The sequence below is a fragment of the Schistocerca americana genome, chromosome 2 (assembly GCF_021461395.2).
Source record: "Schistocerca americana isolate TAMUIC-IGC-003095 chromosome 2, iqSchAmer2.1, whole genome shotgun sequence".
In the NCBI taxonomy this organism is placed as follows: domain Eukaryota; kingdom Metazoa; phylum Arthropoda; class Insecta; order Orthoptera; family Acrididae; genus Schistocerca; species Schistocerca americana.
In genome coordinates this window covers 1,102,647,583-1,102,663,771 of record NC_060120.1, presented here as the reverse complement: position 1 = coordinate 1,102,663,771, position 16,189 = coordinate 1,102,647,583, and the positions used below count along the sequence as shown (strand labels likewise).

At 40.2% G+C, this 16,189-nt stretch overlaps 1 non-coding gene across 1 annotated transcript; it reads right to left on the bottom strand.

Annotated features, from left to right (window-relative positions):
• Positions 1–513: 513 nt before the first annotated feature.
• LOC124596721 lies at positions 514–654 on the bottom strand. The gene has a single exon (XR_006978363.1). It is a non-coding gene; the product is annotated as a U4 spliceosomal RNA (small nuclear RNA).
• Positions 655–16,189: the final 15,535 nt, after the last annotated feature.

Below are 16,189 nucleotides of genomic sequence, written 5' to 3'. Positions count from 1 at the left end.
GAGTAACTGTTACGCAAAAAGCCGCGGTTTTCGAATTTTTCAAGAAAAACATGAAATGGTGACCGTTAAATGCGCCCGCACCCCAACTCTCACAACCCACAGGTGTGTATTTTTATTATGTTGTTCGTGACGCCCACTACCAATGTACAAAAACTCGCGACTACACGAACTTTCCCCAGCTCGTCCTTATTTTTGTCTTCGTTGATAGGACTACATCAGCCGCCCGTTGTGACCGAGCGGATCTAGGCGCTACAGTCTGGGACCGCGCGACCGCTGCGGTCGCAGGTTCGAATCCTGCCTCGGTCATGGATTTCCTTAGGTTTAAGTAGGTCTAAGTCGTAGGGGACTAACGACCCCAGATATTAAGTCCCATAGTGCTCAGAGCCATTTGAGCTGGACTACATCAACGTTGAAGCAAGGGCAAGCAATTTTCCATTAGACGAGGTTGCATTCACATTGGTTCTACACTTAGCGTTAAAATGGGTTCGTCTCTATGTTTTACCTTAGATATGACTCCCGGAGGAGTTTGCAAAAATTGCCGTAGCGGACGGTATTTCACGTCCACTAGGCGGGGTATTGGTATAAGTTTTCAACTAGCAATAATCGCACCTCGGATAAACCTCATTGGTTACGATATTGCCACTGCGCAAAGGTAACGTTGAATTATTATTGGAGGAATTTATGCCGTAACACAGCTGTTAATGTATACGAGAACTTTCACCATATCACCCAAAAAAAATGCTTATCTTTACTCCGTGGTGACTCATAGTATAGAAAAGATATACATAAAGTCGACCGCAAGCGTAATGTGCAGACAAAAAGTTGATGTTGCAAATGTTTACGTACGCAAAGTGAGATTTATAATTTGTAGCATAGTGCCATCTAGATGTGACAATATGAGACACATCATCACTACTACAGACTATGACGTAGTGTGTGTGCCCCGTTCGTAAACAGGAAACATGGTGGCATCCGCGCAGATGAATAAGACGATAGATGTTTGTGTACATATTCATTTGTGATTGGATGATACGTAGTATGTGCAGCTTTTTGTGATATTGTTGTTATTTCTGTGTGGGATTCGTTAGGTGTGGAACTTCATTACAACAGATTTTGCGCATAAACAGAAATCAAATCTAGTGCTGTCATGTGATCGCAAAGGATATTTTTGTCAGTTATAGTATTATGCATGTTTGTGTGTTGTGCTGTCGTTAATTCGTCCATGAAGTCTTTGTATGTGAAATGGTATGCTGAAAATCCTGAGAAATAAAATCATTCTTAGTAATGCTAATAGTTTCCATGAATTACCATCAGGGATTTGTCTCCATGGAACAAATATATAAATCAATGCACGACAGAAAAGCAGATTTCAGAATAATACGATTTGCATTTAGGTTTCTGCCCGTGGTTTTAATATATACGTTGACTAACAAGATTTTTGACGGGGAAGAGTGACTTAAAGTATCTGTGTGCAATTCTTCACAGATTTTTTAAAATATACTGTAAATTGACCGATGGTAAACTATTTTTTGTGCGGTTGCCAAAAAATATTAATTTTCTAATTTACGATATTGGGATAGAAGTCATAATATCTAGATTATCTAATCGCAGATTATTTCCATATTCATTGCCTAAGATAGTTTTGAGTATAATGGTGTAATGTGTACGTGCATTTTTAAACATCTTGGGCTGTAGAAAAAAAGTGCAGTTTCCAGCGTTCTTTTTAGTAACAGAATTGGTTGAGAAATATCCCTAATTTTTATTTGCTGAGTATCTTTCTGTACCATATCTGAAACTCAAGGGCTTATTTCCTTGCTTCTCAACTTTGATGCAGCTTATGTGGTGGTGGTGGTGATGGGGGGGGGGGGGGGGGGGGGGGTAACATTGTAATTAGTGCTGTATGGACATTACTAGTTATATTTTGATGCTTAAGTAGACCAAACATAAAATATATCAAATTAATGGAGACTGCAGTTTAGTTAGAGTACTTTGTGCGTTCATAAAATAAGTGTCTCCCACAATATTTCAGTTTCTGAACATAATAGTGTAATCGAAACAGGAGGGGTGTAGGAAACTACTTTGTCACAGCTTTTCATTCTACAAGACAAAGTGTTGCTGGGATGAACATGAAGCTATATACTGCAGCTGGAAACAAGGACTGCAAGTTCACTTCAAATGTGAATGAAGTTGCATGCTCTCATTTTTGTGCAAGGGTCAGTGACTTTTCTGTGTTCAGTAGTAGGTATTGTGAGTACCATGTTTTCTATAGGCTAACGCATGTAGTTTCCTTAATTACTTCTAATGACATTGATAGTAATGAGATCTCCATTGTAATAAAAGTGAGTTTGTGAAACACAATCATTCATATTTAGAATCATAACCATGTTAAAAGTGTGGTCTATTCTACTAGTGTCCAAATTTCCTCATACATCACTGGCCTAAAAGACAACTGTTTCCATCTATAAAATAATCTTGATCTGAATCTGTTCCAGCTACCATATGTTTCACTTTCAATATTTTTGTTATATGCATCAAAAACATTCTATTACAAAGGAATGAGAGAGATTTGACCCTTATTAGGTATGATATATATTCTGTATACTATCTGTGACATACAAATATATGGCATATTAAAGTATGCAATCCATACCAAATTTTAGTGCTCTAGGCACTTCAGTCTGAAACCGTGCGACCGATACAGTCGCCGGTTCGAATCCTGCCTTGGGCATGGATGTGTGTGATGTCCTTAGGTTAGTTAGGTTTAAGTAGTTCTAAGTTCTAGGGGACTGATGACCTCAGATTTTTTTTTTCTTTTTAAGTTATCTCTCTATCCTCCCCCCCCCCCCCCCTCCCCTTTCTCCCCCCCCCCCCCTTCCACTCCTCCCCATTTTCATTTTATGGAACGTAAAAGTTTGTAACTTTGATATTTTTTAATACCACAGTGGCATAAAATGACACATTTTGAAAATAAATTAAAACTTATTTATTTATCACATAGTGTATGCGAAATTGGTGGTTATATACATTACTTCATAAGTACTGCAAACAAAATTAATCATTAAAGAAAAGCAAAGTGTACACAACTGACAGTTTTGTACTTTGTGTAAAATATGGTTCACCGTGCTATTGAATATCACATACAGCAAATGGAATAATTCCTAATTTTTCTTTTTCCAAAATAGTGATAAAAGCAAGGGCTGTCACATGGGAATCTAAAAATTTACTGGCAAATTTTTTTTTTTTTTTTTTTTTTTTTTTTTTTTTTTTTTTTTTTTTTTATTTCTGTGTGGCATTTTCTCTGCAGTATTAAAAATTTTAGGTCAGTTTTTTTGCCTGTTTCATAAAATGTTATTTTTCATTAATTGTATAAATAATTATTTATAACTATGTTTTCAGTGTTACATTGTAGTCTTACATACAGGGATATCATATATCGTTCCTGTAGTTCAGGATTTTATTTTGCAGTCTTTCAATTTTCATTATTCACATGTTGTCTCTGTCCCTTTACCCTCTACTCATGAATCTCATCTTCGCTGCATGTATTTTGCTGTCAGCTTGTTCTTATTTATCAAACCCTCACTTCCTACAGCAGTACATCTTTTTGGCTTCTGTAAAGTGTTTCGTGTGCCACATATTGCTTAAAACTTTGTAGCATTTCATCTATATCATTATTATAGTTGTAACTGATTTCGCAACCTGAATATTTAAAATGTGGCACTTGTATCTACATCTACATGGGTACTCTGCAAATCACATTTAAGTGCCTGGCAGAGGGTTCATCGAGCCACCTTCACATTCTGTTATTCCAATCTCATATAGCTCAGGGAAAGAACAAACACCTATATCTTTCTGTATGAGCTCTGATTTCCCTTATTGTATTATGGTAATTGTTTCTCCCTAGATGTAGATCGGCGTCAACAAAATATTTTCGCATTCGGAGGAGAAAGTTGGTGATCGGAATTTTGTGAGAAGATTCCTCCGCAACGAAAAACGCTTTTGTTTTAATGATGTGTCCCCCCCCCCCATACCCTGTATCATTTCAGTGACACTCTCCACTATTTCGTGATAATACAAAACGCGCTGCCCTGCTTTGAACTTTTTCGATGTACTCTGTCAATCCTATCTGGTAAGGATCCCACACCGCGCAGCAGTATTTTAAAAGGACAGACAAGCATAGTGTAGGCAGTCTCCTTAGTGGATCTGTTTCATTTTATAAGTGTCCTGCCAATAAAACGTAGTCTTTGGTTAGCCTTCCCCACAACATTTTGTATGTATTCCTTCCAATTTAAGTTGTTCGTAATTTTAATTCCTAGGTATTTAGTTGAACTTACAGCCTTTAGTTTTGACTGATATAGAATAGAATATTTATCCATCTTTGAACATGTTTACATGTAATTGGTGTCATCATATGTTCTATAGTTACAGCATTACAGTTATTTTACAAAAATTATCCTTGCCTAATTATGTTGCAAGGAGGCTTTTACATAAGTAACAATTTCAAAAAAGGACATTGTAACACAAGCTGATAACTTTTTGCAAACCAAATACATTATGCCATAATGGATCAACATACCAGGTTCGTCTCTTTGTATCTGAATTATCTGTGTACAATTATAATAATCATAAATTTTCTCTCTTTATTGCCTTATACAATATGGCACCGTGAATCAACACACCACACTGGTAGCTTCATAAAATATTAAAATTTATAATTTAGTATAGTCCCATCTCAAAACTCCAAACCATTTATTATACATCCTTCTTGTATATTAGGCCTTGCTTTTTACCCACTTTTTTGTTACTCTTTTGAATTTATTCAGGGGCAATGAGTGGGCATTTTTAGGTAGTTTGTTAAAATATTTATGTGACACCAAGTTATTTATAACTGTTGTGGATCTTTGCTAGTCTGGCATGGGGCTTGTCAATTGCATGTCTCTGACTAGTGTTATAATGGTGTATTGACATCCTAAGGTCAAAATTATCCAGGTGTTATTTCGTGTATACTAGACAGCTATAAATATATAAACTAAGTACTGTCATAATTCATTTCCATGGAATAGTGTCCACATGATTCTCGTGGCGTGAGTCCCGCAATACAAATAATGGCCTCTTTTTGCTGTTTACATAACAGTCTTAGATCCAGGTGAGTTTTCCCATAGCAAAACTCCATATATCAGAAGGGAATTGAAGAAAGCAAAGTATGTACAGATCAGCGAAGTTTCACTTACATGGCCTCTCAACTTAAACTGCAGATAAATCAGACTTTTGAGTCAGGAGCATAACTTACCTGTATGCATATCCCAGCTTAAACTTTGATCAATATGGAATTCAAGAAGTTTCACTGATTTATTTTCCTTCTTGGGGGCATTCACATTAAATTCAATGTTCTCTGTTTTGCTATTATTTATATGTAGTGCATTAGCCTGAAACCAGGAGGTACACAAATCTACTGCTCTTGCGCTATTGCTACATTTAGCTGCAACTCATCATGTTAGTATTCTGAGCTATTAATGTGGTGTCATCCGCATGTAATACAGTGTCAGAGGGCAATATGGAAGATATATATATGAACAGAAAGGGCCCAAGAACGGAGCACTGCGGCACTCCTTTATTAAAAGATAGAGGATCTGATTTTTGATTATTCACTCACACTGTTTTCTATTACTTAGGTATGACTGCAGTAAGAGGAGGGCCTTCTCCCCAATTCCATTGTACTGCAGCTTTCTTATTAGGACAACATGGGACACTGTATCAGAGGCTTTCTTTAAGTCCAGTAGTGATGCACAACTTAATTGACTTATTTTCAGAGCAGTCATATACTTTTGTTATAATGCTGTCAACTGCTTTCAGAGTAGAGAGGGTAGATCTAAAGCCATACTGTGCAGGACAGATTAGGTTATTACGTTCAAAATATTGGTTCATCTGCTGGTGCATACAGTGCTCTGTCAAATAGTTGGGACTAGTGAAATGGGTCGGTAATTGTCAAGTAATGATGTGCTACTTTCTTATGGACTGGCTTGATTATGGATATTTTTAGACATTCTGGGTACACTCCCTCTGTTAATATTTTGTTTTATCAATTTTGTTAAGACCATTATTATCTCTCTTCTTACTTGTTTAGTAAGAAAATTAGAAAAGCCATAGTAATTTTCTGTTTTGGAATTACTGAATTTAGCTATTGCTTTTGCTGGCTGCTGTGGTTGAGCGGTTCTAGGTGCTTCACTCCGGAATTGTGCTGCTGCTACAGTCGCAGGTTCGAATCCTACCTCAGGCATGGGTGTGTGGGATGTCCTTAGGTTAGCTAGGTTTAAGTAGTTTTAAGTCTAGGGGACTGAAGACCTCAGATGTTAAGCCCCATAGTGCTTAGAGCCATTTAAACCATTTAGCTATTGCTTTGATGATTTGTCGGCAAGTTACATGACTCCATTCAAAACATTCAGTTGGTTTATTGTGTAAGATTGGCAGCAGTGCTTCAGCCTCGCTTACATCTTCCTTGACGTCAGTTTCTGGTAAAGGATTGGTGGAGTATTTATTTAGTGTATCAGGAGGAATTGGAATGCTGCTATCTTTCTTTTGACAATTAATTTCAGTTTTTGTAACTTCCCATGCCACTTCACATTTATTTGAAAAGTTAAGAATGTATCCACCATTGGCCTTGCGTTTTGCTGTCTTGATTGCAGTTCTTTAGCACTTTCTGATGATCTTGTATTTATCCCTATCTTCTTTATTGTTATGATCTATCATAATACAGGAATATCAAGATTCTTAAGTTATTTAGTTGTGGTGTACACCAGTGTATTAAATGTTCTGGCTTAGAATGGGAGTTATGCTTGTAATCTTTCTTATAATATCTAGAGCATACTTCTTCAAAGATCTCATCCATATCATAAGTACGTATTTCATTCCAGTCTATTAATATTGATCTAGATTTTAGATTCTGTTCATTAATAGGTCTAAATCGTATTGCACTTTGTTTTGATCTTCTGCTGACTTTACTAGTGGACCTTGGGGAATGCCAGAAGTCACTTCTGTTTTACTTTATGACTTTCCATCAATTAATATGAATTGTGACTTCCCTGACAGGAAATCATGAGTCCAGTTATGTAACTGAGATGATATTCCATAAACATGCAATTTCACTACAAGCCGCTTCTGTGGTACAGTGTCAAAAGCGTTCTGGAAATTCAGAACTACAGAATCAATTTGAGATCCCTTGTCGATCACACTCAACACTTCATGCAATTACTTTTTTGTTAATTACTATTTGTGACCGCTTTGTGCCTTTACATTGAATAGCCATATTTTGAGTTTTAGTAGGTCGTCTTCACTACCTAGTATTATGATTTTATCGCCTGTGAATACTGAAACACTTAAGATTTTTGTAATCATGTAATTTAACTATGTCCGTCATGCTTGCTTCTCCAGAACAAACAAGCACACTCGCGAACGTGTAGATAGTAGTCAAGCGCTTGTAGAGGCTTGGAGTTTGCGGCAAGCACCAAGCATGTGGATGCAGCATTAGATTCACATATCCTTCAGTATCACAACCATCATTCCATTGGGCTAAACAATACGATATTTACCTGGTGCCAATTCTTTGTGTGCTTGCTCTTGTTGAATGTCCTAAACATCAATTTGAAGAACCCAATTTTCAAGAGTGTATGTGATCTATTCAGAAAAAAAAAAAAACATGTTGCTTTTTGAAATTACTTTAACTGTACACAGGGCAATTAAGATATGAACAAATCAACAGTTCTTAAGTTATTGTTTTAATGTATTTTTTTAGATTACTTTAGGATGAGCCAGTTTGTTTTATAAACGAAATTACTTTATATTTCAGTTTTGTCGTAAGCATGTGGCCCACAACTTCTGAAAGTGTCTGTTGTCACTTCCTCAATTGTGAACTGTGCTTGTTGTCATTCGTTCCTTGTTTTTTAAACAAAATATTGTTGTAAGGTGGATAACACTGAAAAAGTTAAAGAATTATTTTACAAACATTTGAATAATAACAGATTTTGTAAGGTGATCAAATGCAGACTGGTCTAAAATTTCCAGTATGGCAGGGAAAAATACCACATGGGAAAACAAGTCCCATCAATTTTATTTTTCCATGGTTTGCGAATTATTTTGGGACATAGATTTTGGGTAATTATTTCTTTTAGTTTTTTGTGATATTCATTTTAATGATGAATCAAGTTTCCAAATGAGACACAGAAATGTAAGATGCTTTATATATAAAACACCAAATATCATACAGACTGGGTGATAAATGGAAAAACTTGTAAAGTATTTTCTAAAAGTTTGCAAGTGTCAGTTTGTGTAACCAGTGAAAAAATGCCAAAACTTTCAATGGAATGCCATAAAATACCAAAATATGGTATAGTTATCTCTTTAGGGAGAACAAATTAATCGAGTCCAAATTGGAGATGATTTTGATGTAGCTTGGTGGAGTAGATGTGGTATGACCCTCATACCGGAGTAAAACAAAATGCTTCGTGGTCAAATGAAAATATGACGTATATCATACTAAATTAACCAGACAATACTGTATGCCAATTATGAAGGGTAATCTGGATATATTAAACGTGTTGTTATTCAGAAAGCAGACACTTTGAAAATTGTAAAATGTTTTGTGGGTATTAAAGGTTCTGGAGTTGGTTGCAACAGTAAGATGGCATCCTTGATTTATACTAAATATAAAAAAAGGTTTGATGCTTTAAATTAAGTAAAGACACTATATGCCAAACTAAATGAAAGCTTATCTAAAGAAATATTCATTTCCAGTTAGGAAAACTGCATTTTGATAGTCTTATATTGCTGTGAGTTGAAACAACAAAATGTTGGTAATTTGCTTTTTATCCACATTTCTTTCTTTCTTAATTCAGGGCATTCTAGCTTCTTTAACTCGCAGGGGATTTGTCTGTTTCAGCCATGTTCAGTGTTATGTGATTGTTAGGTGCAGATGCCTCTGATTAGTTTTGTATTTTACAGGTGGAAAAAGTAGAGCCTAATTCTTCTTTAGATGTTGTATTATCTTGTGGATGATCACACAATGGAGCTATGACTAAGATCTTATTAGATAAAGGAATCTCAGGTGTGGTGGCCAAACATTTATTCATGTATGTTTTATCACGTCTAACATGGCTAATTTATGAGGGCCACATTCCTTTCCCACTCATTACCACAATGTGTCTTCATTATAACACACAACATAAATACTTTCAGTAGCCATTCAAGATGATAATCTGGCAAAGGGGGGGGGGGGGGGGGGGAGATACATAATGTTTTACAATGAGTCCTCATTTTGAAGTCAGCTCAAACAGAAAGTAGTTTCTCAATCAGAATGATTTCCAGACCAACCGGTAAGGATTCTGAAAACATTTACTATGTGAAACTCAACTTTTGGTATTTCTTGATCTCTGAAAAGCATTTGACTCGGTATCACTCTTACACATATTGTTGAAAGTATAATTGTGTGGATCATCAACCGATGCTAGTGACTGGATTGAGGAATTATTAGTAGGAAGGACACAACATTTTATCTTGTATGGAGAGTCATTGGCATATGCGGAAGTGATAGGATGCTTTCTGTCTGAATTGTATATTAATAACTATGCAGGCAATGTGCACAGTAACCTCAATCATTTGGCATATGATGTAGTTATCTGTAATGAAGTACTGTCTGAAAAAATCTGCACATATACTCACATCTTGATAAGAGTCTGAAGTGGTGCAAAGATCGGCAACTTTATTAAAACGTTAATAAAAGTAAAATTATGCAGTTCACTAAACAACAAAAAAGGAATTCCAGTAATGCAAAATTAGAGTCATTTAGGTTGTGCAAATATCTGGGTGTAATGGCTTCAGTTCGCGGCAGGATGCTGGAAAAATGCAACCTGTGTATGAAAAAAGCTGCTTAAGTGTGTGGGAGCCACATTAGGACTAATAGGGATCATAGGACATATACAAATGAAGGTGGCATGGATGGTAACAAGTTTGTTTAACTTGAGTGGGGTATCAAGAAAATATTGAAAAAATGTGAATTGTCATACTCTTGAAGATGATGCAAATTAACCCGTGAAAGCCTACTTATAAACTTTATAAAATCACTATCAAGAGAAGAATCTAGAGATATTCTTCAGCCTCTTCTGTATCACCCCTATAAGGAGGGCAAAGTCTAATTACAACTTGCACAGAGGCATTTAAACAGACATATTTCCCACATATTATATACAATTAGAATGAGAAGAAACCATAACATGTGAAACCTTGCATCCCACATTTATTTCTGGAGAGTGCATGTAGATCTAGATGTGTATGCACAATGCAGTGTAGTGTTTGATGGTAACTGCATTTTGATGAATAAAGCGTAAATAAATTCTTTAAGTGGCGTTTTATGTGACAGCTTACTTAAATCAAACCATAGTCAAAACGACCATACAGTATAATCAGAATTGTTCCAAATTAAAATTTGAAATAAATTAAAACATGTTTATGTTGTGATGTCACCCTAAACTGCCTTTAAATTCTGTGATAATTAAAACAGAATGAAGAATAAGGACAGCATCTAACAAGTGAATGATGGATATTGAAAATAACAGGAATCTCATTTCCTTTCGCACTTTTAAGTTTTTTTTAAGTATTAAAAAAAAAAATACTCCTTCCCGCACAGATACTGACACACAAACCTCCGCGGAATATGTTTCATTGTTGGCACATAATTTGTATCTCATTCGCTATGTTTAACAGATTTGTGCTGATAACTATATTAATTATTGCCCTGTGCTCACCTACCTATCCCCTTCCTCACTCCCACTCCAGCACTACGCACACTTTATATCCCACCGGCAGATTTAATAGTCTTATTCCTCTTCCTGCTTCTCTCCCTTTCTCCCTGCCTTTTGACCACCACCCTCCATCACAGCCACACAACTTCCAACATAGCAGCCGTTCTGCATCATGTTCTGCACATTCTCACAGTCAGCACAGTATCTTCTCACACCTCTACCCTGCTATCCCTCTCACTCCCCACCCCATGCCACGTCTTTATCCTCACCGCCCGCACCAACAGATGGCTGCTTCTATCAGGCGCAGTCCACAGTGGGGCCCCAGTACCTGGAGACAGTGGCTGTGATGCGAGTTTTGTGTGTGTGTGTGTGTGTGTGTGTGTGTGTGAGAGAGAGAGAGAGATCAACAATATTATCAAAAGTATAGATTGCCACTCACCATGAAGATGACACGTTGAGTTGCAGAGATGCAGAATGAAAAGACTGTTGCACGTCAAACTTCTGCTGGCCAGAGCCTTCTTCAGAAAAAAGCGCATGCGTGCCCACACACACACACACACACACACACACACACACACACACACACCTAACTTGCACACTTCATGCTCATATGCTCTCTGGTTTCTGCTGCCAGAATGCAGTGATCAATTTGAAGAAAACCAGCAGTCTGGAATGGACCAGTGGAAGGGTAAGAATAGCAGGGTACAGGGGAGGGAGATGGGGGAGTGCTGTCTGACAGTGTATAGGCACTAAATGGACAGGGCAAGGGTCTATGTGCAGTGTCAGAGGCTGAAGGGGGGAGCAGGGAGTGGAAAAGGAGAGGAGCAGAGGGGGGAAAAGATCAGTGGGTGCATTGGCAGAGAGTGGCACCCAATGAAGTTGAGGGCACATGAACTGGGAGGAGGTGGAGGCTGTGGGATAATATGTTATTGTTGGTAGAGGTCGGAATACTTTGCTGCGCAGTTCAGAAAATTTAGTGGGGAAGAGGAGGATCCAGTTGGTGCCAGTTGTGAAGCAGCCATTGAAATCAAGCATGTTATGTTCAGCTGCATTTTGTGCGTCGCAGGGCAGTCCTGGCCTCAAGCTACTGCCTCTGCACCTTTCACCAACAGTTTTTGCCTTCTCTGTCTATCACTTCCTCTCAGTTTATGTCCCGTTACCTTGTTGTGAACCACTCTGCCAACACACCCCCTGATCTTTTCCCTTTCTCTGCTCCTCTCCTTTTCTGCTCTCCATTCCCCCCCCCCCTCCCCCCCCCTCCCCCCCCCCCCTTCTCCCATAGCTTCCTGACGCTTTACCTGTGGCCTTATGCTGCTGCCACCCTGCAAATTTTGGCAATCAGCCCCTCCCCCCTCCTCTTGTGGCCATATGGCCTCAGCAGTCTCTATGCAATGAAAGTCTGCTTGTAATGCTGATAGAGATGACTCTAAAATTATCCCTTCCCTAGCTGCACTGTGAGAGGAACATGGGATTAAGTGGCAAGCAGAGAAAGTTTCCACAAGGACTGCTCCTTCTTGGCAACAAGACCCTTTTCTTTGTTCCCCCACTATGCGGTGCTTCAAGTGTTTGAAATTGGGCACACGTCTTTGTGTTGGAATACTGTCAACTCTGCGCAAAGCACTATTGTCCTGCTCACCAGATTGCACTTTTCCTAGAGGGAGAAGACTCAAACTAATTTACCAAGAGGCCAAGAAGAAGTACAAGCGGTTGCACCTAGCATGTAAAACAGTGTAATATTCTACAGCTACAATGATCTTGCCCCCTCCCTCCGCTCCCCTCCTTGGTGACGGTACTCCTACCTGTTACACCTCCTACAGTGGCACCTCAGGGCTGCTCAAAGTTCCCCCTGTGCCATGATGGTTGGCGGATCCCCTATCCTTTCCCTCACACCAACTTTGGGATAGATGCCCCCTCCCCCTCCCACACCAGGACATTGATCCCCACCTCCCAGCTGGAGACAGATCACCTTCCTCCCGCTTTTCTCGCCAGCAAGAGGTCCCTTGGGGCACATTCGTCCAAGTTTTCTGCCCGTTTATAGCCTAACACTAGCCAGTGGCTAAAGGAGGCACAGGCTGCTGGTCGCAGGGCTTCATGAGGCTCACCTCTACTGGGATTGATTCAGAGAAGCCTTCGCAATCATCGAAATCTCCTAAGGAGACGAAAGATAAGGAAAAGCCCTCTGAGGAGGAGGACATCCCGATGGCCTCCACACCACCAGATCCTGCCTCTTCCACTCCTGTGATAGAGGTGAAGATTCTTGTGCCTCTGAGGCCTCGATTTACACCACACAATGGAACCTGGATCATACATGTATGGATGCCATAAACCCTCGACCATTGCCAGCAGATGACCCTAGGACATAACCTGCTTACTTGGTCCCCTCATGCCATCACAGTATGTCAGCAACATTATTCTTCATTGGAATTGTAGAGGTTTTTTCTACCACCTGACTGAGCTACAACATATGTTAAGCACTTTCCCTGTGTACTGCCATCAAGAGAGTTGTGTTCCAGCAACATGGGCCCTGGCCCCTCTTGGATGCAGGGGGAATCGTGCTACATGTGACGGTGTTGGGCAGAGTTTGCACATACATTCTGGACACTCTATAGTGAGCTTGTTCCTCTTAATACACACCTTAGAGGACTGTGTTTGTTGGGGTAAGGGCATTTCAGCATATTACCATCTGCATTGTGTACCCAACCTCCCAATGGTGCAGTGTCTCTGAACATACTGTTTGCATTGGTTTCTCAGATCCCCCCACCTTTCCTAATCTTGGGCGGTAACCCTGCACCCTTTGTGGGGTGGAACCAGTATCACTGGCCCTGGTAAAGACCTCAGAAACTTATTGGCACAACTTGACCTTTGCTTCTTGAGTACACACTTCAGTGTGGTGCACAGAACTTCCTCAGCCATTGATCTTCCCATTTTGAGCTCATGTCTTCTCCCATCCATCCACTGGAGAGTCCATGAAGACCTGTGGTTCCCAATCTTCGTGTCCCTCACTCAGCGTCATTCCCATAAACGCCTGCCCAGATGAGCTCTCAACAGTGTTGACTAGGGTGCTTTTGCCCCTGCCTTTCACCCGTGGTTCCCTGCTGCATAGAGTTATTGATGAGACAGCCCAGAATACAACTATGCCCATTGTTTCGGCAGCTGATTTGGCGATGCCTTTCTTCGGGCCCACCCTGACAATTGACAGCACCTTTGTGGTCATCAGAAATTGCAGAGGCAATTAGAGATTGTAGGCAGGCTCTCCAGTGGCTTAAGCCGCATACATTGATGGAGCACCTCATTGCCATTAAACGGTTCTGTGCACGGGTTGACCACCTAATAAAACGTTGGAAACAAGAATGCTGGGAATGGTAGGTTTTAGCCATCAGACCACGTACCTCCCCTTCACAAGTTTGCACAAAGATCAGATGTCTGTATGGACACCAGTCACTTGCAAGAATGTGTTGTGTTACTTTAAGTGGTGCTGTCTACACGGACCCACATGCGATCGCCGAACATTTTGCTCTGCATTAAGCTTGAGCCTCTGTGTCTGAGAATTATCAGCCTGCCTTTTTGTCCTGAAACAGCAGGTGGAGTGAAAGAAATTATCTTTCATTATATGCTGTGTAATGCTCCACCCAATGAGTGAGGATTCATCAATGTCCTAACCCACTGCCCAGATACAGCCCCAGAGCCAGACCACATCCACAACCATATCATTCGAGTTGTCAGTGTCATATGCTTGCCCCCATAACCACATATGGAGCGAGGGCGAGTTCCCATTGTAATGGCAGGAAAACCTCGTTTTTACAGTACTGAAACCTTGGAAGCAGTCTCTAGAGATGGACCCTTGTCACCCAATTAGTCTCATCAGTGTTCTCTGGATATTTGCTTGAATGCATGGTGAGCCTGCAGCTGTGTTGGCTCCTTGTGTCTCGGAGTTTCCTAGCTCCACCCCAGAATGGTTTCCACACAATCCATTCCACTACTGATTATCTCGTTTACCTGGAGTGTGCCATCCGAACAGCTTTTGTCTGATGTCAGTGCCTTTGACCTACAGAAGGCTTCAGACACTACATGGTGATGCCACTTCCTTGCTACCATACATGAGTGGGGTCTCTGGGGTCCGCTTCCAATTTTTATCCAGAACTTCCTGTCATACCATACTTTCTGGGTTCGAGTTTGTACTTCTCACAGTACCCCCCAAACCAAGAGAATGGGGTCCCACAGGGCATAGTTCTGAGTGTCCTCCTCTCTGTGTAGTAGCCTTCAATGGTCTAGAAGCAGCTGTGGGGTTGTCAGTGTCATCTTCCTTGTATGCTGACGACCTTTGCCTTCACTTTATCCTCTGGCATGGGTGTCACTGAACGCCTGTGCCATACAAAAGGTGCAGGCATGGTGACTCACCAGTGGCATTCGGTTTTCATTTGCCAAGACCCTCATCATGTATTTCTGTCGATGTCGTACTGTCCACCCACAGCTAGAATTTTACCTCAACAAAAACTACTGTGTGTGGTGGGGGCTTATTGCTTTTGAGGACTGGACGTCAATACTCGGTTATCGTGGATTTCCCGAAAGCGAAAGTGCGGACTGCACCTTAGTACACTTCGCTGCGTAACAACTCCTGGGGTGCAGGTTTCCCTACCCTTCTGCGGCTTTACGAAGCCCTGATATGATCCCATCTTGATTATGGAAGTTTGGCATATGGTTTGGCATCGCCCTCAGAATTTCATATACTGGATCCGATACACCACTGCAGGGGCGATTTGTGACAGGCAACTTTATAACTAGCTCTGTGAACAGCTTACTCATGTAGACTGGGGATTCTCCATTGAGGATCAAGTGCCATCAGCAGCTTGTCAATTATACTACCCTCGTTCGCAACTCCCCTCAGCATCTGAACTACCATCTCCTCTTTCCAAACACAGAAATCCATCTCTTGCAACGGCCATCCAGATCAAGGATTATGATCGCAGTGTGCATCCGATCTCTCCTTCTGTCTTTCACATCCCTCGGCCACAGCTTCATCTTGACCTATCACTAGGTCCAAAAGACTGGGTTTTTGGCTTGCAGCAGCTCCTGAGCAGTTTGCAAGCTGTCGACCATTGTTACCCTCGCCGTCCCTTGGTCAGGATTCCCTGTATTTCCCTGAACAGTGTGGGTGCTCAGTGAACTTTGTTTGGACCCTGGGCAATGTCGAGATCCCAGGAAATGAACTTGCTGACAACCTGGCCAAACTGCCACGAATATACCGACTCTTGAGGTGAGTAATTTGGAAATGAACCTCCAGTTGGTGCAGTATTTTACGGATAATAAGACATCTTAATTTTAATGCAGTGTTTTAAAAACTAACATTTTTACCATTTTTATTATTAGATTGCAAACCCAGACTAAAAAGAAAAATCTTAGTT